The sequence below is a fragment of the Scyliorhinus torazame genome, chromosome X, assembly GCF_047496885.1.
Source record: "Scyliorhinus torazame isolate Kashiwa2021f chromosome X, sScyTor2.1, whole genome shotgun sequence".
NCBI classification, from domain to species: domain Eukaryota; kingdom Metazoa; phylum Chordata; class Chondrichthyes; order Carcharhiniformes; family Scyliorhinidae; genus Scyliorhinus; species Scyliorhinus torazame.
The window spans coordinates 32,445,070-32,462,900 of record NC_092738.1 but is presented as its reverse complement, the minus strand read 5'-3'; the positions used below and the strand labels follow the sequence as shown (position 1 = coordinate 32,462,900).

Below are 17,831 nucleotides of genomic sequence, written 5' to 3'. Positions count from 1 at the left end.
ATACATGCAGGAGAGCTTTGGATGAACTTAGGTTTATGGAGGGTGAACGATATGAGGCAGGCCATGCGTGTGTTGGAAGAATCCAGTCTTGAGGGAACAAAGGTGTGGATGAGGGTCTCAGCAACCGGTAAAATGAAGCTGTTATAACCTTCCTGCTTCCCATTGCCTGGTGACTAATGACAATCCCACAATCCTGTGGGAGTATGAGCTTCCCCAATGAGGGGGGCAGAGAAACCATTAGTAAACCCCATGTATAAATAAAGCTGGCCAGTCAAGGAGTGTGCAGCAAGGGAAGTTGCTGCTGCTGTTATATATATATATATATATATATAGATATATATATATAATTGTAAATAAATGTTATTACTTTGTATCCTTAAAACTTGTGCTGGATTCTTCGTGGCCCTTACAAAACTGGCGACGAGGGTTAAAGTGAATAGCTGTCTACACTGCTGAAGCCACCTCCCTGGATTTTTGTTGGATACAGGTTGGAAGTTGTTTTCTATTATACCATGCCTCTGTACGGACGTTTGCATGTTTTTGATGCTGCGCTGGAAAGCTGGAACCAGTACGCACAACGGATGCGTTACTATTTCCGGGCAAACAATATCACTGAAAACGAGCGCCAGGTGGTCATATTGCTCACCGCCTGCGGCCCGCATACGTTTGGGGTGATTAGGAGCCTTACGTACCCAGCTGCGCCGGACACCAAAACGTTTGATGAACTTGTGAATATAGTGGGGCAACATTTTAACCCAACCCCGTCCACGATAGTCCAGCGTTACCGGTTTAATACCGCTGAGAGGACCCCTGGAGAATCCCTTGCCGACTTCCTATCCAGGCTATGCAGGATTGCGGAGTACTGTGACTGTGGTGAGACCTTGTCAGAAATGTTACGCAACCGTTTGGTTTGCGGTATTAACAATGCGGCCACCGACTTCCGGGTGCGGCGATGACCAGCTGAGTCGCACGTTTCGGCAGCTCCCGGTGAAACGGACTTTTGGGCTCTTGATAGGAGCCCCAACGGCAATTTTAACGGCTAAAAACACCGTGCGGTAAACCAGAAGGGAATTCCCCCTGGACACGGATGGAAAAAGGAGAGGAAAGTGGCCGGATTGCAGCGGATCCTTTGGAACAGCGGCAAGGAAGGCAAGCAAAAACCAAGATGGCGTCGGAAGGTGGCAGTTTCACATGGGGCCCTGAACAACAAGAGTTCTTGAAATGCTGCGTGGAAGAGATAAAAAAGGAAATGAAGAAAGAGCTGTTGGCCCCGATACTACAGGCGATTGAAGGGCTAAAGGAGGAACAAAAGACCCAGGAGCGGGAGCTTCGGGTCGTGAAGGCGAAGGCAGCCGAGAATGAGGACGATATACAGGGCCTGGTGGTGAAGACGGAGATACAGGAGGCACATCAGAAACGATGTGTGGAGAGGTTGGAGGCACTGGAAAACAACGCAAGGAGGAACAACCTGAGGATTCTTGGTCTTCCTGAAGGTGTGGAGGGTGCGGACGTCGGGGCATATGTGAGCATGATGCTGCACTCGTTAATGGGAGCGGAGGCCCCGGCGGGTCCGTTGGAGGTGGAGGGAGCATACCGAGTTATGGCGCGAGGACCGAGAGCAGGAGAAACTCCCAGAGCCATAGTGGTGAGATTCCTCCGTTTTAAGGATAGAGAAATGGTCCTTAGATGGGCGAAGAAAACTCGGAGCAGTAAATGGGAGAACGCGGTGATCCGCGTTTATCAAGACTGGAGTGCGGAGGTGGCGAGAAGGAGGGCGAGCTTTAATCGGGCCAAGGCGGTGCTTCATAAAGGGAAGATAAAATTTGGAATGCTGCAACCGGCAAGACTGTGGGTCACATATCAAGGGAGGCACCACTACTTTGAGACGGCGGATGAAGCGTGGACTTTTATTGTAGAAGAAAAACTGGAATGAGTGGATTATTAAAAAGAACGTTTGGACAAAGTGGTGGGGCGAATGGGGGGGGCGAAGAGGGGTTTTATGTTCTAATCCTGCAGTGTGGTAACTTTTCTCTCTCCCACAGGGGGTGATGGGGGGAGGTGGGGAGGGAGAGGAGATGGGGCGTTGGCCATGGGGGGCGGGGCCAAGGGAGAAGCGCGGGCTTGGCTCCCGCGCTATGATAATTATGGCGGGAATAGAGAAGCAGGAAGGAGGGGGCGTCGCACGGTGCGAGCCGTGGTCACGGGGGGAAGCCGAGGTCAGCCAGAGTTTGCTGACTTCTGGGAGCAACATGGGGGGAGTAATTACGCTAGCGGGGGGTCTAGCGGGGGGGGGGGGTGGGAGGGGGGAATTACTGGGTTGCTGCTGCTGTGGAAAGGGGGGAGCGGGTACGGGAGAGGATGGGCGGGGGGGCACCGCCTGGGGGAGATACAGCTGCGTGGGAACTGGGTGAGAAGCTGGAAAAAGATGATGGCTAATCGGCAAGGGGGGGGGGGGGTGGGAAGCCCCCCAACTCGGCTGATCACGTGGAATGTGAGAGGGCTCAACGGGCCGATAAAGAAGGCACGGGTACTCGCACACCTTAAGAAACTTAAAGCAGATGTGGTTATGTTACAGGAAACGCACCTGAAACTGATAGACCAGGTTAGGCTGCGCAAAGGATGGGTGGGGCAGGTGTTCCATTCGGGGCTAGATGCGAAAAACAGGGGGGTGGCTATATTAGTGGGGAAGCGGGTTATGTTCGAGGCAAAGACTATAGTGGCGGATAACGGGGGCAGATACGTGATGGTGAGTGGCAAACTACAGGGAGAGACGGTGGTTTTGGTAAACGTGTATGCCCCGAACTGGGATGATGCCAATTTTATGAGGCGGATGCTAGGACGCATTCCGGACCTGGAGACGGGAAAGCTGATAATGGGGGGAGACTTTAACACGGTGTTGGAACCAGGGCTGGATAGGTCGAAGTCCAGGACTGGAAGGCGGCCGGCAGCAGCCAAGGTGCTTAAAGATTTTATGGAGCAGATGGGAGGTGTGGACCCGTGGAGATTCAGTAGACCTAGGAGTAAGGAGTTCTCGTTTTTCTCCTATGTCCATAAAGTCTATTCGCGCATAGACTTTTTCGTGCTGGGTAGGGCATTGATCCCGAAGGTGAGGGGAACGGAGTATACGGCTATAGCCATTTCGGATCACGCCCCACACTGGGTGGACTTGGAGATAGGGGAGGAAACAGGAGGGCGCCCACCCTGGAGAATGGACATGGGACTAATGGCGGATGAGGGGGTGTGTCTAAGGGTGAGGGGATGTATTGAAAAGTACTTGGAACTCAATGACAATGGGGAGGTCCAGGTGGGAGTGGTCTGGGAGGCGTTGAAGGCGGTGGTTAGGGGGGAGCTGATATCAATAAGGGCACATAAAGGGAAGCAGGAGAGTATGGAACGGGAGCGGTTGCTGCAAGAACTTTTGAGGGTGGACAGACAATATGCGGAAGCACCGGAGGAGGGATTGTACAGGGAAAGGCAAAGGCTGCATGTGGAATTTGACTTGCTGACTACAGGCACTGCAGAGGCACAATGGAGGAAGGCACAGGGTGTACAGTATGAATATGGGGAGAAGGCGAGCAGGTTGCTGGCACACCAATTGAGGAAAAGGGGAGCAGCGAGGGAAATAGGGGGAGTGAGGGATGAGGAAGGAGAGATGGAGCGGGGAGCGGAGAGAGTGAATGGAGTGTTCAAGACATTTTATAAAAAATTATATGAAGCTCAACCCCCGGATGGGAGGGAGAGAATGATGGACTTTTTGGAGCGGCTGGAAATTCCCAAGGTGAAAGAGCAGGAAAGGGTGGGACTGGGAGCACAGATCGAGGTAGAAGAAGTGGTGAAAGGAATTAGGAGCATGCAGACGGGAAAGGCCCCGGGACCGGACGGATTCCCAGTCAAATTTTATAGAAAATATTTGGACTTGCTCGCCCCGGTACTGACGAGGACCTTTAATGAGGCAAAGGAAAGGGGACAACTGCCCCCGACTATGTCTGAAGCAACGATATCGCTTCTCTTAAAGAAGGAAAAGGACCCGCTACAATGCGGGTCCTACAGACCAATTTCCCTCCTAAATGTGGATGCCAAGGTCCTGGCCAAGGTAATGGCAATGAGAATAGAGGAATGTGTCCCGGGGGTGGTTCACGAGGACCAAACTGGGTTTGTGAAGGGGAGACAGCTGAACACGAATATACGGAGGCTGTTAGGGGTAATGATGATGGCCCCACCAGAGGGTGAAACAGAGATAGTAGTGGCGATGGATGCCGAGAAAGCATTTGATAGAGTGGAATGGGATTATTTGTGGGAGGTGTTGAGGAGATTTGGTTTTGGAGAGGGGTATGTTAGATGGGTGCAGCTATTGTATAGGGCCCCAGTGGCGAGTGTGGTCACGAATGGACGGGGATCGGCATATTTTCGGCTCCATAGAGGGACAAGGCAGGGATGCCCTCTGTCCCCATTACTGTTTGCACTGGCGATTGAGCCCCTGGCGATAGCGCTGAGGGGTTCCAAGAAGTGGAGGGGAGTACTTAGGGGAGGAGAAGAACACCGGGTATCTTTGTATGCGGACGATTTGCTACTATATGTGGCGGATCCGGCGGAGGGGATGCCAGAAATAATGCGGATACTTGGGGAGTTTGGGGATTTTTCAGGGTATAAATTGAACATGGGGAAGAGTGAGCTGTTTGTGGTGCATCCTGGGGAGCAGAGTAGAGAAATAGAGGACCTACCGTTGAGGAAGGTAACAAGAGACTTTCGTTACCTGGGGATCCAGATAGCTAAGAATTGGGGCACACTGCACAGGTTAAATTTAACGCGGTTGGTGGAACAGATGGAGGAAGATTTCAAGAGATGGGATATGGTAGCCCTGTCAATGGCAGGGAGGGTGCAGGCGGTTAAGATGGTGGTCCTCCCGAGATTCCTCTTTGTGTTTCAGTGCCTCCCGGTGGTGATCACGAAGGCTTTTTTTAAAAGGATTGAAAAGAGCATCATGGGTTTTGTTTGGGCCGGGAAGACCCCGAGAGTGAGGAAGGGATTCTTACAGCGTAGCAGGGATAGGGGGGGGCTGGCACTACCGAGCCTAAGTGAGTACTATTGGGCCGCTAATATTTCAATGGTGAGTAAGTGGATGGGAGAGGAGGAGGGAGCGGCGTGGAAGAGATTAGAGAGGGCGTCCTGTAGGGGGACTAGCCTGCAGGCTATGGTGACAGCCCCATTGCCGTTCTCACCGAGGAACTACACCACAAGCCCAGTGGTGGTAGCTACACTGAAGATTTGGGGACAGTGGAGACGGCATAGGGGAAAGACTGGAGCTTTGGGGGGGTCCCCGATAAGAAACAACCATAGGTTTGCCCCGGGGGGAATGGATGGGGGATATGGAATGTGGCAAAGAGCAGGAATAACGCAACTGAAAGATCTATTTGTGGATGGGAAGTTCGCGAGTCTGGGAGCGCTGACCGAGAAATATGGGTTGCCCCAAGGGAATGCATTCAGGTATATGCAACTGAGGGCTTTTGCGAGGCAACAGGTGAGGGATTTTCCGCAGCTCCCAACACAAGAGGTGCAGGACAGAGTGATCTCAAAGACATGGGTGGGGGATGGTAAGGTGTCAGATATATATAGGGAAATGAGGGACAAAGGGGAGACTATGGTAGATGAACTAAAAGGGAAATGGGAAGAAGAGCTGGGGGAGGAGATCGAGGAGGGGCTGTGGGCGGATGCCCTAAGTAGGGTAAACTCGTCGTCCTCGTGTGCCAGGCTAAGCCTGATTCAGTTTAAGGTATTACACAGGGCGCATATGACTGGAGCGCGGCTCAGTAAATTTTTTGGGGTGGAGGATAGGTGTGCGAGGTGCTCGAGAAGCCCAGCGAATCATACCCATATGTTTTGGTCATGCCCGGCACTACGGGGGTTTTGGATGGGGGTGACAAAGGTGCTTTCAAAAGTAGTGGGGGTCCGGGTCGAACCAAGCTGGGGGTTGGCTATATTTGGGGTAGCACAAGAGCCGGGAGTGCAGGAGGCGAGAGAGGCCGATGTTTTGGCCTTTGCGTCCCTAGTAACCCGGCGCAGGATATTGCTAATGTGGAAAGAAGCCAAGCCCCCGGGGGTGGAGACCTGGATAAATGACATGGCGGGGTTTATAAAGCTAGAGCGGATTAAGTTCGTCCTAAGGGGGTCGGCTCAAGGGTTCACCAGGCGGTGGCAACCGTTCGTCGAATACCTTGCGGATAGATAGATGGAAGGGGAAAAGAAGGCAGCAGCAGCAGCCCAGGATTTGGGGTGGGGGGGGGGGGGGGTGGGGGGGGTGGGGGGGGTGGGCGGGGGGGTGTAACTTGTGACAAGGCAGTTGCCAATTAGGGCTAGTTTTCATTTTTGTTATTTAATATTTATTCATTTTTTGTTTTTTGCTTATATAAAATAGGTCATTGTTATTTGTGCTGTTATAATATTGTGTAAAGGATGCACAATGTACTGTGTTGGTTGACCAAAAATTTTCAATAAAATATTTATTAAAAAAAAACAATGCGGCCACCCAGAGAAAGTTGTTAGCTGAGCCAACATTGACTTTTCAACAGGCCATTCAAATAGTATTGTCCTGAGAGAGAGCAGAACGAGGAGTGCAGGAGCTACAGGGAATGGAAGTGCATGTCTTGGGGCACAACCCCTTCCGTCCGAAAACGCCCCCCCGCACTCCTGCGGTACCTTGGGCGAGGCGATGTCCGGACCGACGCCAGTAGCCGTCGGACATTCCTCCCCGAAGGGAGCCTTCTCCAGAACCAATGGATGAGGAGCCATGTCCGTGTCAGACTTGTAGGCGCCGACCCCGTCGCGGACGGCGGTCCTGGGGACGCCAGAGGCGCCGTCGTTCTGGCCGAAACTGGGACCAGCCCAGGGGCCGTACCTTCCATGTGGATGAACCTGCGGCGACTACTCCTGAGGACGTGGAGACGGAGGACAACTGCCTGCAGTTGCATTGTGTGGCAGCTCCCCGTGTGGCCCCCATTAAGGTGACAGTACGGGTCAATGGTCACCCGCTTGAGATGGAGTTGGACACTGGCGCAGCGGTCTCCGTGATCGCCCAGAGGACATTTGACCGCATCAAGCAGGGTATACAGACCCTTACATTAACCGACTCACAGGCCAGGTTGGCCACCTATACGGGGGAACCACTGGACATTGCAGGAACTACAATGACCCCTGTTGTTTATGGACGCCAGGAGGGGCGTTTCCCACTTATCGTGGTGCGCGGCCAGGGGCCCAGCCTGTTGGGTCGGGACTGGTTGCGCCATTTGCGGTTGCAATGGCAGCACATCCTCCAAACAGTTTCCGGAGGGTTGACTGAGGTGCTAGGACGATACCCAGATGTATTCCAGCCTGGTTTGGGGAAAATAAAAGGGGCCGTAGCCCGTATCCAAGTCGAACCAGGAGCCACGCCGCGCTATTTCCGGGCGAGCCCGGTGCCTTACGCCTTGCTCGAGAAGGTAGAAGGGGAGCTCACTCGTTTGGAGAGTTTGGGTATTATCAGGCCCATCCGTTTTGCTGACTGGGCAGCACCAATTGTACCTGTAATGAAGCCAGATGGCACAGTTCGCTTGTGTGGCGACTATAAACGTACAGTGAATACGGCTTCCCGACTCGACCGATATCCAATGCCTCGCATAGAGGACCTCTACGCGAAGCTTGCAGGCGGACTCTCGTTCACAAAATTAGATATGAGTCACGCCTACCTACAGTTGGAGCTGGACCTTGCCTCCCGACCATCTGTAACGATTAATACACACCGGGGCCTGTGTGAATATACACGGCTGCCCTTTGGAGTATCCTCTGCCTGCGCTATTTTTCAACGTGTTATGGAGGGCATTTTGAGAGGTTTACCACGTGTCGCTGTCTACTTAGATGACGTTTTGATTACAGGGACGTCGGAGCAGGAACATTTGAAAAATCTGGAGGCTGTCCTTAGACCCTTTTCGGAGGCTGGAGTCCGTTTACGTCGCACAAAGTGCATATTTCAGGCAAAGGAAGTAGTCTACCTAGGTTATCGGGTGGACCGCGAAGGTTTGCACCCCGTCGCAGAGAAGGTGCGTGCGATTCAACAGGCCCCTGCCCCGACTGACATTTCGCATCTTCGTTCTTTTCTCGGTTTCGTAAACTATTACGGGAAGTTCCTCCCCAATCTGGCAACTACGCTGGCCCCGTTGCACCTTCTGCTAAAGAAAAATCACACCTGGGTTTGGGGTCAGCCGCAAGAAACCGCTTTCCGGCGGGTAAAGCAACAATTGTCGTTGTCTGGGTTACTAACCCACTATGATCCTGGAAAGCCTTTGCTCGTCACATGTGATGCATCCCTGTATGGTATTGGGGCCGTCCTGTCCCACAAGATGGAGAATGGGGCCGAGCGACCGATAGCTTTCGCCTCCCGCACATTGACTGCAGCGGAGAAAAAGTCCGCGCAGATCGAGAAGGAGTGCCTGGCAGTGGTTTTTGCGGTGAAACGCTTTCACCAGTACGTGTATGGCCGCCATTTCACTATCGAGACTGATCATAAGCCTCTGCTGGGACTTTTCAGAGAGGATAAGCCAATACCGCCCATTGCTTCCGCACGGATCCAGCGCTGGGCTTTGTTGCTTGCTGCATACGAGTATTCTCTGGAGCACAAACCAGGAACGCAGATAGCAAATGCCGACGCACTGAGCTGATTGCCTTTATCGACCGGCCCCATGTCGACCCTCACGACCGGTGAGGTGGTTGCAACCCTAAATTTTATGGACACCTTGCCTGTCACGGCATCACAGATCCGTGAGTGGACCCAGACAGAGCCAGTCCTGTCAAAGGTTCGGCACAAAGTCCTGTATGGTGGGCAGCATAGACAGCTCCCAGGCGAGATGCGGGCATTTTCCTCCAAGCTGTCAGAATTCAGCGTGGAAGACGGCATCCTCTTGTGGGGGACGCGTGTGATTGTCCCGGAAAAAGGCCAGGAGCTGATACTAAGAGACTTGCACAATGGGCATCCAGGTGTGACCAAAATGAAAATGTTGGCCCGGAGTTATGTCTGGTGGCCAGGCCTCGACACCGACATTGAGAAGGTGGCCCAAAACTGCTCCATTTGCCAGGAGCATCAGAAGCTTCCGCCGGCCGCGCCCCTACATCACTGGGAATGGCCAGGGTGGCCTTGGGCACGCTTGCATGCAGATTTCGCAGGCCCTTTTCAAGGATCCATGTTCCTTCTATTAATCGACACCCAGTCTCAATGGCTAGAGGTGCATAAGATGCAGGGGACAACGTCCTGCGCAACAATTGAAAAGATGCGTTTATCTTTTAGTACGCATGGCCTCCCCGAGGTGCTGGTCACGGATAACGGCACTCCATTCACGAGTGAGGAGTTTGCTAGGTTTACAAAGATGAACGGCATACGCCATATCCGCACTGCCCCTTACCACCCGGCTTCAAATGGGTTGGTAGAGCGCGCAGTGCAGACATTCAAACAAGGCCTAAAGAAGCAGTCTTCCGGATCAATGGACACGAGACTGGCTCGCTTTTTGTTTACGTATAGGACCACCCCCCCATGCGGTGACTGGGGTAGCTCCCGTAGAACTCCTAATGGGCCGGAGACTTCGCACCCGCCTTAGTATGGTTTTCCCGGACATTGGCGCAAAGGTACGCCGCACACAAGAACGGCAGGGACAGGGATTTTCTCCGCATCGGCCGATTCGGCAGTTTGTGCCCGGTGACCCAGTGTTCGTTTGGAATTTTGCTGGTGGTGCCCAGTGGGTTCCTGGCGTAATCTTTCGCCAAACGGGCCCTATATCTTACCAGGTGCAAGCCCAGAGTCGTCTCCAGTGCAAACATGTAGACCACGTTCGGTCCAGAGGACTATCCCCTCCAAAGATTCCCCGCCCCCGGAGCTCATTTCTACAGCCGCAGAGACCACAGACAATGGAAGGTAGTCCTCACAATCTTCCACTGGTGCCTCACTCAAAGCCTGCACAGGTCGTTACGGGACCGAATGGAGATAGAGACGCTGACGTGACAGAGGCAGCAGACTCTGACTCCGAGATGGAGACACAGGACGCATCAGAGGGGGAATCCTCGGGTTCACGGGCCGTGGATGTACAACCGTTATGCCGTTCATCATGGAAGCGCCGGTCTCCGTCTCGCTACACGCCGCCTGATCCAGTACCGCGTGCAAATGGTGTCCGGCCTGCGGCAAAACGAGTCCGACGCCCTTCTTCGCCAGGGTCTTCGGTGGATTCCTTGGACTTTGGGGGGGGAGGGATGTTATAACCTGCCTGCTTACCATTGGCTGGGGACTAATGACAATCCCACAATCCTGTGGGAGTATGAGCTTCCCCAATGAGGGGGGTGGAGAAACCATTAGTAAACCCCATGTATAAATAAAGCTGACCAGTTTGGAACCAGCAGGAAGGAGTGTGCAGCAAGGGAAGTTGCTGCTGCTGTTATATATATATATATATATTATTGTAAATAAATGTTGTTAGTTTGTATCCTTAAAACTCGTGCTGGATTCTTCGTGGCCCTTACAAACGAAGCAGACTCAAAGTTGGGCGATGTCGTGGAGGTGGAAACAGATGCTTTTAGCGATGACGCAGGTATGTGGTAAGAAGCTCATCTTGGGATCAAATACAACACCAAGGTTGTGGGCAATCTGGTTCTGCCGCTGCAAATTGTCAGGGAGGAGGATGGAGTTGGTTTATCTTTTCCGTTGCTGCTCAGGAATATCCGCTGTTGCCGTTGGCCTAGTTATTGACAACTGATGTTAGTTCCCAGGGCAATAATATCAGCTGTTTTCTCACACAAAATGGTTGTGCTACAAATAAATGTCCAAATCTTAAGAAAAAATGTTCTTTTTTTTTTAGAAAATATTTAATTGAAGCATTTGTAATTTTCACAATTTAACATGTTGACGTTTCTAAAACAACCGCGTGGGTCGACGCACAAAATATCCCCTCAAAGAACAGCAAACAATTTACCACGTCCCCCACTTCTCCCGCCCTGTCCCCAATTACTCGTATACTAAGCTCCCTGTGCTTATTTAACATTACCCTGCCTCCTGTTTTCTTCCCTCCCACCCTTTCCTTTCCCCCCCTTACTGCTGACGTTCAATTTTTGTTGAAGAAATCGATGAACAGCTGCCAACTCCGGGTGAATCCCTGTATCGATCCTCTCAGAGCGAACTTGATTTTCTCCAGACTGAGAAAAAATGTTCTTTAATGCACATAAAGTTAATTGTAACATGCTTAATGAGTGAGAGAAAGAAAAGACTTGCATTCATATAGCGCCTTTCACAACCGGAGGATGTCCAAAGAGCTTTACAGCCAATGCGGTACTTTTGACGTTTGCTCACTGTCGAAATGCAGCAACCAATTTTAACACAGGAAGCTCCCACAAATAACATTGTGATAATGGTCAGATCATTTTATCTTTGTGATGTCGATTGAGGGATAAATACTGACAGGGCACCAAGGATAACTCCCTACTCTGCTTCAAAATAGTGCCATGGGATCTTTCATGTCTGCCTAAGAGGGTAGATGAAAGACAACACAGTCACTCAATACCGTGTTGGATTGTCAGCCTTGATTTTTGTGTTCTCATCTCTGGAGATCACTGGAGGATTTCTTTGGGGAATTTTCCTCAGCTCATATCATCCTCTTCAACGACTTTCCTTGGTCAGAATTTCTCCAGCCAGAGAAAATAGTTTCTCTCTATTGTGCGACCGTGGGTAGCACGGTAGCACAAGTGGATAGCACTGTGGCTTCACAGCGCCAGGGTCCCAGGTTTGATTCCCTGCTGGGTCACTGCCTGTGCGGAGTCTGCACGTTCTCCCCGTGTCTGCGTGGGTTTCCTCCGGGTGCTCCGGTTTCCTTCCACAGCCCAAAGACGTGCTGTTAGGTGGATTGGCCATGATAAATTGTCCCTTAGTGTCCAAAGACGTGCAGGTTAGGTGGATTGGTCATAATAAATTGTCCCTTCGTGTCCAAAGATGTGCAGGTTAGGTGGATTGTCCATGTTAAATTGTCCCTTAGTGTCCAAAGATGTACAGGTTAGGTGGATTGGCCATGTTAAATTGCCCCATAGTGTCCAAAGATGTGCAGGTTAGGTGGATTGACCATGTTAAATTGTCCCTTAGTGTCCAAAGATGTGCAGATTAGGTGGATTGGCCATGTTAAATTGTCCCTTAGTGTCCAAAGATGCAGGTTAGGTGGATTGGCCATGTTAAAGTGTCCCTTAGTGTCCAAAGATGTGCAGGTTAGGTGGATTGGCCATGTTAAATTGTCCCTTAGTGTTCAAAGATGTACAGGTTAGGTGGATTGGCCATGCTAAATTGTCCCTTAGTGTCCAAAAAGATTAGGAGGGGTTATTGGGTTACGGGGATAGGGTGGAAGTGAGGGCTTAAGTGGGCCAGTGCAGACTCGATGGGCCGAATAGCCTCCTTCTGCACTGTATGTTCTAGGTTCTATCAACCCTACAAACTCCTTTAATCATCTTTAACACCTCAATCAGATCACTCATCAATCTTCTATACTCGAGGGAACAAAATCCCAGACTGTGCAACCGTATAATTTAAATGGTGCCGGGGAGAAAATAAAGCAATTTGACAGATTTAACAGATTTTGGATATTCTGTTGGCGTCTTGCATGAAAATGATTGATGTCCTCAAATGACTCAAGACACACAACCGAACAAGCGTGACTATGTCCTTTTCATCCACTGCTCCACTTAGGCCCATCACTCAAGGGCTGTCAGCTTTAGATTGTATACATTGGTGCCCAGTTGTTCTGCCTTGATAACAAATAGTGAGGTCCAGAGTGTGCAGCCAATAACTCCAGATTGGATCAGTCTATTATTGGTGTGCATTTTGTATTAACAATTGATGAATGCTGGATGTTGTAATAACAGCACAGTTTCAGGGATAACAGCTCAGTTTGTGCTCATTACAATTTGTGTTCTGACATTTTACATATTTTGTTTGGGTTTATAGATTTAAATGGCAAAGATGGTCTTCACCACACCAGCATGTTAATGAATGCACCTTTGGTAATAGATAGTATACAGGAGGTGGAGGGAAGTGGGGCTGGTCAAGGTGAGGGATTTGTATTTGGAGGAAGGGTTCGCCAGTCTGGAGGAGCTAAGGGAGAGGGGGAGGTTAGGAACTTTGCACAAAAGGTCTGGAGGTTGTCGGGACACACCCTGCTGGAGCGACTGCTGCTTCCGGATGTGGAAGGGGAGGGAGGAATTGGGGATATATATAAGTGGCTGGGGGAGCAGGGAGGGGAGCGGATGGTGAAGATCAAGGAGAAATGGGAAGCGGAGTTGGGAATGGAGATCAATTGGGGAGTATGGAGTGAGGCACTGTGAAGGGTAAACGGGACCTCCTCTTGTGCAAGGATGAGCCTGATACAGTTTAAGGTGGTGCACAGGATGCATATGACCCGGGTGAGAATGAGTGGGTTCTTTCAGAGGGTAGCAGATGAGTGTGAGAGGTGTGGGCGGGGGCCAGCGAATCATGCGCACATGTTTTGGGGTTGTGAAAAATTGGGAAGATTCTGGGCGGAAGTGTTCGCGGTCTTAGCCAGGATAGTGGAGGAGGGCGTGGACCCGGACCCTTTGGTGGCGATATTTGGGGTTTCGGAGAAGCCAGAGCTCATGGAAAGGAGGAAGGCCGATGTCTTGGTCTTCGCCTGTCTGATTGCACGGCGACGAATTTTGCTGGAGTGACGGTCGGCATCGCCACCGGGGGTAGCAGCATGGTTGGGTGACCTGTATGACTTCCTGCGATTAGAGAAGATAAAGTATGAGTTAAGGGGTTCAGCAGGGGGGTTTGAGAAAAGGTGGGGGATGTTTGTGACCGTGTTTGAGGAGCTGTTCGTCGCAGGGGGGGGGGGGGGGGGGGGAGGGGAGGTGAAAAAGGGGAAAAATCTGTACAAACTGTATAGTTGATTGTTGGGAAGTATGTTTCCCGGGTGTTTATTTGCTGTAACCTGTTTTTTAAAAATTTAGAGTACCCAATTATTTTTTCTCCAATTAAGGGGCAATTTAGTGTGGCCAATCCACCTAACTTGCACATCTTTGAGTTGTGGGGGTGAAACCCATGCAGACATGGGGAGAATGTGCAAACTCCACATGGAGATTTACCAAGGGCCGGGATTCGAGTCCGGGTCCTCAGCTTCGCAGTCCCAGTGCTAACCACTGCACCACATGCCGCCCTTGCTGTAACCTGTTTTGATGCACTTTTGTAATAAAATACATTAAAAAAAAAAGAATGTACCTTTGGTAGAGCTACATGCGATCAGCTTTGTTTCTACTTCCCACCTAACTTTATTTCCACATGTTTTCGATGTAATCTTTTAATGTTGGTTGTGGCTCAGTCGGCAGCACTCCTCTCTCAAAATCAGGAGATTGTGAGTTCAAGTCCTACTCCAGAGACTCAAAGATAAAATTCAAGTTCACACTTAATGCAGTACCGAGGGAGTACTGTACTGTTGGAGGTCTTACCTTTGGGATGAGGTGTTAAACCGTGGACATAACAGATCCTAAGGATATCAAAGAAGAGCAGAAGAGTTAGCTCTGTGTCCTGGCCACTATTTACCGCTCAATCAACATCAGAAAAACAGGTTACTTGGTCAATATCACATTGCTGTGTGTGAATAAATTGGCTGCCGTGTTTCCGACATGACTACAGGACAAAAGTACTTAATTGGCTGTAAAGTGCTTTGGGACAGCCTATGGTTGTGAAAGGCGCTATATAAATGCAAGCTTTAAAAAATGTCATCTTCAAGTACGAACTTGACTTACTCTTCGTTCCGAGTTAGAAGGTCATGGGGTCAAGCCCCCCCCCCCCCCCCCCCCCCATAATTTTGTTTGATTACGCTCCTGTGAAGTGTCATGTGTCATTTCACTGCATTGAAAATGCTGCATAAATGCAAGTTGCTGTGGGCATATCAGTGTAGTACTGTCGGAGATGTTGGCTAGAAATATTTGGCTGTTCACGCTGACGGGACCTTCCGGTCCCACTGACGGCGCATCCCTGCCGTGGGTTTCACGGCAGTGAGGGGCGCAAAACCTGATGACAACAACGGGACCAGAAGATATACGCGGCAAATCCCACCCACTATCTTTCAGATGAGGCCTTCAACTAAGATGCGGGTCACGATTTGCAGAAGGGTAGGGAATGTTCTCCCTTGTGTCCCGTCAACAGTTGTCCCTCAACGAGCACCACCACAACTGGTCAATCGATCCCCATTGCTGTTGGTGGGATTTTTCTGCAGGCCGCTGAACTTCTGTGTTGTTTTCTGAACAGTGGTGACTTCACTGATGTAGGATGTCCCAAAGATGTTACAGGTGCTTTATAAACAAGTTTTTCTTTTTCTTTCCACAAGTAGGAGTGAACAGGCTAGTAGAAACATTTGTGCAATGTAAATTGGACACCAAAATATGCTTTATTTTCCCATTTGGCTACAAACAAGATACTTGAGGTCAACTGAGAGGCAGTGAATGTATTCCTAATGCGCTCTGCTGATGTGCTGTGTGATTGTTTGCTGAAAATCTCCACTTGACAACATTTTTATTTTGAAAATACTTTTACTGTTTTTCAGTTTTACAGAGTAACAGCTCATGTGTATCTAGTATTTACAAACATGTTTGTATCTTATTTACAACGGTTTTTACATGAAATTCCCCCCTCCCCTTCCCTCATTGGTAGTTTAGTTCCCCTCTCAGTGTTGCCATCTGCCCTGGGTGCCCCGTAAAGTGTTCCGCTTCATTCTGCTGGTTTTTTTTTAGTTTTTATTGTTCGGGGGAGAGGGGGTGGGGGCCTGCGTGGCCTTTCCCTCCTCGCTTTGTCACCAGCTTTGTTTTGTGCTTTCCTTGGGTCCCCTTCCCTCCCCCCGCCCCTCCTTTCCCCCCCCCCCCCCCTTGAGGGAGCTCATACTCCAATTGGCCAACCAATAATGCCAATTGGAGGTCATTACAGCCTCGAGCAGTTCTTGGTACAGGCTATTGAATGGCCCCCACGCTTTGTGGAAGCTCTCGTCCGACCCTCAGATGGTTTACTTGGATCTTCTCCAGGTGGAGAAATTCCAGCAGGTCAGCCATCCAGGCCGCAGCATTGGGTGGTGCTGCCGATCGCCAGCCGAGCAGGATTCCCCGGCGTGCGATTAGGGATGCAAAAGCCAGGACGTCAGCCCTCTTTCCCATATGAAGATCGGGTTGGTCCGATACCCTGAAGACTGCCACTCTTGGGCACTGCTCCACCCTTTGATGTTATCTGTGGTTACGGCCTCATTAAAATATGTCACGTGGGGAGAGGTATTCTGCTCACGTTTAATGAGAATGGCCTCTTGTGCATCACCAATTTCCTTTGCTCCAACAATGGTGACTCTGTGGCTAGCCACCTAGGCCCTAAGCTCTGGAATTCCCTCCTTAAGCCTCTCTATCTCACCTCCTTTAAGACACTCTTTAAAGCTTACCTCTTCAATCAGGTTTTTGGGTCACCTGCAATATCACTTTCTATGGCTTTGTGTCAATTCTCCTGATAATGCTCCTGCGAAGCACCGTGGATGTTTTCTGGCACTAAAGGTGCTATATGAATGCAAGTTCTTGTTGGTGGCTCCTCTGTTCTGCAAAGGGAGAAAAATCCTCCCCATATACTGCTACGGAGACGAGGATCACAGAGAGAGCGGATCCAATGAGTGAAGGACCACATGAACAATCAGCCTGAGACAGGCTGACAGGGCCCTACACCCACAAATATAATTTTGAATAGGCAAATGTATATCGCTGGGGTGTAAGTTTTGTATCTAAATGCGCAAAGCATTTGGAATAAAATGAAAGAGTTAATGGCACGAATAAGAGACAAAAGGATATGAGGCGGGGGGGGGGGGGTGATGGTTTGGCCCGGCCGAACTTTAGGAATTACTACTGGGCGGCAAATATAACCATGATCAGGACGTGGGTAGTGGGGGAGGGGTTGGTGTGGGAGCAGGTAGAGGCAGCCTCATGTGAAAATGAAAATCGCTTGTCAAAAGTAGGCTTCAAATGAAGTTACTGTGAAAAGCCCCTAGTCGCCACATTCCGGCACCTGTTCGGGGAGGCTGGTACGGGAATTGAACCGGGGTGCTGCTGGCCTGCTTTCAAAGCCAGCGGTTTAGCCCTGTGAGCTAAAGCCTCTTTAAGGGGCACAAGTTTGTAAGGGCACAAGTTTGGGGGCATTGGTAACGGCTCCTCTGCCGTTCTCGCCGGCCCGGTACTCCACAAGCCCGTTGCGTCCTCTTGTGGGTCATTCTAGAACGAGGGGTCATTCTAGAACAAGAGGTCATAGTCTCAGGATAAAGGGTAGCAAATTTGAAACAGATGCGGAAAAGCAACTTTTGTACCTGTGTAATTCCCTACCCCAGGGCAGCACGTAGCTCCTTCCACATCACTCACCTGATGAAGGAACTACACTCCAAAAGCTCGTGATTCCAAATAAACTTGTTGGACTTTAACCTGGTGCTGTAAGACTTCTATCTTTGGACTGTGGGAGGAAACCGGAGCACCCGGAGGAAACCCACGCACACACGGGGAGAACGTGCAGACTCCGCACAGACAGTGACGCAAGCTGGGAATCGAACCGGGGACCCTGGGCGCTGTCAAGCAACAGTGCTAACCACTATGCTACTGTGACTTTGCTGTGTGCAAAAGAGCTGCTGCACATTATTCTACATAACAGACATTGCAGTTCGTTGTATGTGAAGTTTTGTTTTCGAACTTTTCCCTGGAGCATCATTTCTGTGCTTGCAGGAATCACTAAACGAAAATGGTCGCCCCCTTGCAACAACCTCCTC

General features: G+C 50.5%; 1 long non-coding RNA gene across 1 annotated transcript in view; it reads right to left on the bottom strand.

Annotated features, from left to right (window-relative positions):
* The window catches only part of LOC140405496 (uncharacterized), a 157,463-nt gene extending 139,694 nt beyond the window's left edge, over nucleotides 1-17,769 (bottom strand). Inside the window, exons 1-2 of the long non-coding RNA XR_011938626.1 lie at nucleotides 17,434-17,769; nucleotides 14,503-14,540 (exon numbers count right to left, since the gene is read on the bottom strand). This is a non-coding gene — a long non-coding RNA (uncharacterized lncRNA). The remainder of the gene's footprint in view (nucleotides 1-14,502; nucleotides 14,541-17,433) is intronic.
* Between the last annotated feature and the right edge of the window lie 62 nt (nucleotides 17,770-17,831).